This window comes from Bison bison, unplaced genomic scaffold, assembly GCF_000754665.1.
Source record: "Bison bison bison isolate TAMUID 2011002044 unplaced genomic scaffold, Bison_UMD1.0 scf7180017864139, whole genome shotgun sequence".
Taxonomy (NCBI): domain Eukaryota; kingdom Metazoa; phylum Chordata; class Mammalia; order Artiodactyla; family Bovidae; genus Bison; species Bison bison.
The window spans coordinates 7,942,948-7,949,421 of record NW_011494711.1 but is presented as its reverse complement, the minus strand read 5'-3'; positions in this window follow the sequence as shown (position 1 = coordinate 7,949,421).

Below are 6,474 nucleotides of genomic sequence, written 5' to 3'. Positions count from 1 at the left end.
AAATTAACAAATAATCCAATTTTAAAATGGATAAAGGACCTAAAGGGCAAAGGACATTTATCTAAAAATTATATGTAAATGGCCAACAGGTACATTAAAAAGTGCTCAACATCACTAATCATTAGAGAAATGCAGATCAAAATCACAATGAGATACCACCTCATTCCTGTTAGAGTGACTATCATCATAAAGATGAGAGATAAAGGCTAGTGAGGATTTGGAGAAAAAGGAACTCTCATGCACTGGTGGTGGGATTATAACTTTGTGCAACCACTATGGAAAACAGTATGGAGGTGCTTCAAAAAATTAAAAGTAGAATTACTATATGATCTAGCAACTTCACTTCTGGGTATGAAAAGAAATGAAATCAGTAAGTGAAAGAGCTATCTGCACCCCCATGTTCACAGCAGCACTATTTACAATCACTAAAACATGTAAACAACCTAAGTGTTCATCAACAGATGAATGGATAAAGAAAATGTGGTAAATAGATATCAATGAAATACCATTCAGTTATTTTAAAAAGAAGGAAGTCTTCTATTTGGGACAATGTGGGTGGACCTTGTGAAATAAGTTAGAGAAAGACAAATACTGTGTGTTCTCACTTACGTGAAATCTTAAAAAATCCAACTCATAGAAAAAGGGATCACATCTGTGGTTCAGATGAGAAGCAGGGCATGGAGGTGGTGCAACTGGATGAAGATTGTCAGAAGGTACAAAGATAAGATTTATAAGATAGGTAAATCCTGGGGATGTGAAGTGCAACATGATAACTGTAGTTAACACTACTATATGGATTATTTGAAAGTTGCCAAGAGAGTAAATTCTAAAAACTCTCATCACAAGGGAAAAATATTTTTTGTATATCTGTGAGATGATGAATGATAATTAAAGTTACTGCAGTAATCATTTCACAATAAGTATAAGACAAGCCATCATGCTGTACATCCTAAACTTGTACAGTGCTATATGTCAACTATATTCCAGTAAAACTGAGAGGAAATAAAAGGAATTAGGAGGAAAATGTTAACATTTGGACAACTACTTCCTAAATTCCTTTAGGCACTTTGAACATTGAAAACTGTTCAGGGTATATACAATTCTTGCATCAGTAACTAACCACAACATCCAGATTATACTTTTTATTCAAGTATTCAAGTTGGTCTTAGGACCTCTAAAATTATAAGGTATCAATTTCAATTTCATTGAGATTCATTTCTACCTAGAAGACAGTCTTTCCAGTATAACAAAAAAAATGTCATTTAAAATATTCCTATCTGACTTCCAGTTCAAGATGGCAGAGTAGAAGGAGAGAGTCATGTCCTCCTGTAAGAGCACCATAATTGCAACTAGTTGTTGAACAGCCATGGACAAGAAGACATGAGAGCACACCAAAAAAAGATACCCCACGTCCAGAGACAAAGAAGAAGCCACAGCGAGATGGTAGGAAGGGCACAATCACAATAAAATCAAATTCCATACCTGCCAGGTGGATGACCCACAGACTGGAGAATAAAAATACCAAAGAAGATCTTGTACTATTGTGAAGATTCTAAGCTCCACGTCAGGATTCCCAGCCAGGGGATCTGACAAAGGGACTGGGATCCCCAGGGAATCTAGCCTTGAGGGCCAGCAGGGTTTGATTATAGGCCTTCCAGAGGCCTGGGGAAAATAGAAACTCCAGTTTTGGAGGACACAAACAAAATTTTGCACACACCAAGACCTAGAGGAGAGGAGCAGTGACCCCACAGGAGACTGAACCAAAACTATCTGCTAGTTTGGAGGGCCTCCTGTGGAAGTGTGGGTTGGCAGGGGCTCAACACAGGGACACAGGCACTGGAAGGTCCCCCTGGACTAAACACTCTTGGAGTTCACCATTAACCCTACCATAAAGCCCTTAGACCACAGGGCTAGATCACCTCAGGCCAAACTACCAGGGAGGGAGTGCAACCCCACCCATCAGCAGATAATTGAATTAAAGCTTTACTGAGCAAGGCCCTGCCCACTAGAACAAGACCCAGTTTTTCCCATTGCCAGCCCCATCAAGAAGCTTACACAAGCCTCATAGGCACAGCCATCAGAGTCAACAGAAGAAGCAAGAAGAAGCACAATCTCACAGTGGCTAAAACAAAAAGCGTATTACAGAAAATTAATCACGATGAAAAAACAGAAAGTTATGTCCCAGATGAAGGGACAAGATAAAATTCCAGAAAAACAACTAAATGAAGTGGAGATAGGCAACTTTCCAGAAAAATAATCTAGAATAATGATAGTGAAGATGGTCCAGAATCTCAGGAAAAGAATGGAGGCAAAGATTGGGAAAATGCAAGAAATGTTTACCAAAGACCTACAAGAACTAAAGAACAAACAAATAGATGAATAATACACTAGAAGGAATCCATAGCAAAATAACTAAGGCAGAAGAATGGATAAATGACCTGGAAGACAAATTGTGGATCACTGCCACAGAACAGAATATAGAAAAAAGAATGAAAAGAAATGAAGACAGACTAAGAGACCTCAGAGACATTAAACACACCAACCTATGCATTATAGGAGTCCCAGAAGGAAAAGAGAGAGAGAAAGGACTTGAGGAAAATATTTAAAGAGATAATAGCTGAAAACTTTCCAAGCGTGGGAAAGGAAATAGTCAACCAAGTCCAGGAAGCACAGAGAGTCCCAGGAAGGATAAACCCAAGGAGAAACACACTGAAACACATAGTAATCAAACTGACAAAAATTAAAGAGAGAGATAAAATATTAAAAGCAACAAGGGAAAAATGACAACATGCAAGGTAACTCCCATCAGGCTATCAGCTGATTTCTCAACAGAAACTCTACAAGCCAGAGGGAACGGCATGATATATTTTAAGAGATGAAAATAAAGAACCTACAACCAAGAATACTCGACCCAGCAACACTCTCTTTCAGATTCGATGGAGAAACCAAAAGCTTTCCAGACAAGCAAAAGTTAAGAGAATTGAGCACCACAAAACCAGCTTTATAACAAATGCTAAAGGAACTTCTCTAGGCAAGAAATACAAGAGAAGGCAAAGACCTACAGAAAATACACCCAAAACAATTAAGAAAATAGTAATAGGATCATATATATCTATAATTACCTTAAATGTTAATGGATTAAACCTGCCAACCAAAGACACAGATTGGCTGGGTGGATGAAAACATGTGAATGTATGCACTTCCACTTACCACATCACTGTGCTTGACCTCCCCAAATTGTATGCAATTATTTTATATTAAATTAATCATGCTCCCATTGTGGCTTATAATTGTAATTTTTTTTTTTTTGGTGTAGCTATTGATTATGAAAACTGATGAACATTTTTTACTAATGTGATTATGTAACTATTACTCATGTAACACCATTGTATCATTATAGATCAACAGAAAAATAAAAGAACTCTATATCCCCAAAACTAGGATCTAATAGAAAAACCTGTAATCACTTTTTAAAATCCAGATGCATATCAGAATTGTCTTCAAATTTTTGGAAAAATACAAATGCTCAGGTATTGTTTTTTTCTTCAGAGCTCCAGATATGTTTCTAATAAGTGTAAGGTTTAAAAATAATTGGACTATATGATGATCTTTTTACTTTTATCTAGTTCGTTTTACTTTTTCTATTTCATAGTCAGTGCTCCCACGCCATTTAGTTTCTGTTCTCCAGTTTCTCTGTCTCTTCATTTTTTGTTTGATGTTCTTTCTCAAGCCTTTACCAACTGTAGTAGAAAAACTTTTGCATCAGATCAGATCAGTTGCTCAGTCGTATCCAATTCTTTGCGACCCCATGAATCGCAGCACACCAGGCCTCCCTGTCCATCACCAACTCCTGGAGTTCACTCAGACTCACGTGCATAGAGTCAGTGATGCCATCCACCCATCTCATCCACTGTTGTCCCCTTCTCCTCCTGCCCCCAATCCCTCCCAGCATCAGAGTCTTTTCCAATGAGTCAACTCTTCACATGAGGTGGCCAAAGTACTGGAGTTTCAGCTTTAGCATCATTCCTTCCAAAGAACACCCAGGGCTGATCTCCTTTAGAATGGACTGGTTGGATCTCCTTGCAGTCCAAGGGACTCTCAAGAGTCTTCTCCAACACCACAGTTCAAAAGCATCAATTCTTCGGCGCTCAGCCTTCTTCACAGTCCAACTCTCACATCCATACATGACCACTGGAAACATCATAGCCTTGACTAGACGAATCTTTGTTGGCAAAGTAATGTCTCTGCTTTTGAATATGCTATCTAGGTTGGTCATAACTATTTTAGAAAACATATAAGTTTTGGCCTAACTAAAAAAAATTATGACATTTTGATTCTACTTGTTTGACTTAGTATGAATAGAATGCTATATTTCTAATTTAAAAAATAGATATGCAACAAGCAACAAAGGTTTACTGTATAGCACAGGGAACTACAGTTAGTTTCTTGTAATAACCTGTGATGGAAAATAATCTCAAAAATAATATATGTGTATTTGCATAACTGAATCACCTTGCTGTGCACCTGAAACACTGTAAGTATAGTCATACTTCAGTAAAATATGTATATTTAAACAACAAAAAAAATAAAATATATATTCAAAAGGAAAAAAGATACTAGGACCATGAAACAGAACAGAAATGGAATACTGTACCTAAAACACTGTCTCTTGTGATTACATAAATTGCTCCTCACTATGCTAAAGATAAATCAAGAATACTCACATACTGGATATAATATATGTGTATTTGTATAACCTTGCTGTGCACCTGAAACATCGTAAGTCAACTATACATCACTAAAATATTTTTTTAATCCATATCTACATATTATTCTTATGTTTTTAATATGCCATTGGTAAACTACTCATGAAAATGCAATTTTGCAAGAATGTTTTTATTTGAAATAAACAACAACAGAAAAAAGGGGCTTTAGATTTCAAGTGGGGTTTTGTATTTATTTGTTTTCTGGGTTATTTAAAATTCCACCATGTTGCACCAAGTTCTAATACTTTCATGTACATCAGAATCAGCTTGAATGCACTTTAATAATTAAAGTTCTAAGATCTTAGCCCCAGAATATCTGATTCTTCAGGTTTAAGTGATGCCAAGGAATATGCATTTTTTACTAACATCTCAGGTAATACTTCAGATGGTCTTCAATGCCCATTTTGAGGAACACTTAGAACCTAGGCCAAATGCACATTTGCATTGGAAAAATTGTTTTCATCATGTGGAAAATCTAAAGAAATACATATTTACTTTCATATATATATATCACACTCAATTCACTTCTGGAACAAAAGAAAAAGTCCTCATTTAATTTGAATTTTTGTTCATTTTGAGTGTTATACATTATGAATTCTGATGCTGGCAAAGACTCTTGAGAGTCCCTTGACTAGCAAGGAGATCAAACCGGTCATTCCTGAAGGAAATCAGCCCTGAATATTCATTGGAAGGACAGATGCTAAAGCTGAACCTCTAATACTTTTGCTACCTGATGTGAAGAGCGAACGCATTGGAAAAGACCCTGATGTTAGGAAAGACTGAGGGCAAGAGGAGAAGGGGGTGACATAGGATGAGATGGTTGGATGGCATCACTGGCTCAATAGACATGACCTTGAGCAAACTTCCAGAAATAAGGAAGGACAAGGAAGCCTAGTGTGCTGCAGTTCATGGAGTTGCAAAGAATCAGACATGACTTAGAAACTAAACAAGAACAACTTTATGAATACATTAGACACTGAGTTTGAAATGTTCAGTTCAGTTCAGTCACTCAGTCGTGTCCAAGTCTTTGCAACCCCATGAATCACAGCATGCCAGGCCTCCCTGTCCATCACCCAGAGTTCACTCAGACTCACGTCCATCGAGTCAGTGATGCTATCCAGCCATCTTATCCTCTGTCGTTCCCTTCTCCTCCTGCCCCCAATCCCTCCCAGCATCAGAGTCTTTTCCAATGAGTCAACACTTCGCATGAGGTGGCCAAAGTACTGGAGTTTCAGCTTTAGCATCATTCCTTCCAAAGAAATCCCAGGGCTGATCTCCTTCAGAATGGACTGGTTGGATCTCCTTGCAGTCCAAGGGACTCTCAAGAGTCTTCTCCAACACCACAGTTCAAAACATCAATTCTTCAGTGCACAGCCTTCTTCACAGTCCAACTCTCACATCCATACATGACCACTGGAAACACCATAGCCTTGACTAGACGGACCTTTGTTGGCAAAGTAATGTCTCTGCTTTTCAATATGCTATCTAGGTTGGTCACTACTTTATATGCAGAGTACATCATGAGAAACACTGGGCTGGAAGAAACACAAGCTGGAATCAAGATTGCTGGGAGAAATATCAATAACCTTAGATATGCAGATGACACCACCCTTATGGCCGAAAGTGAAGAGGAACTAAAAAGCCTCTTGATGAAAGTGAAAGTGGAGAGTGAAAAAGTCGGCTTAAAGCTCAACATTCAGAAAACAAA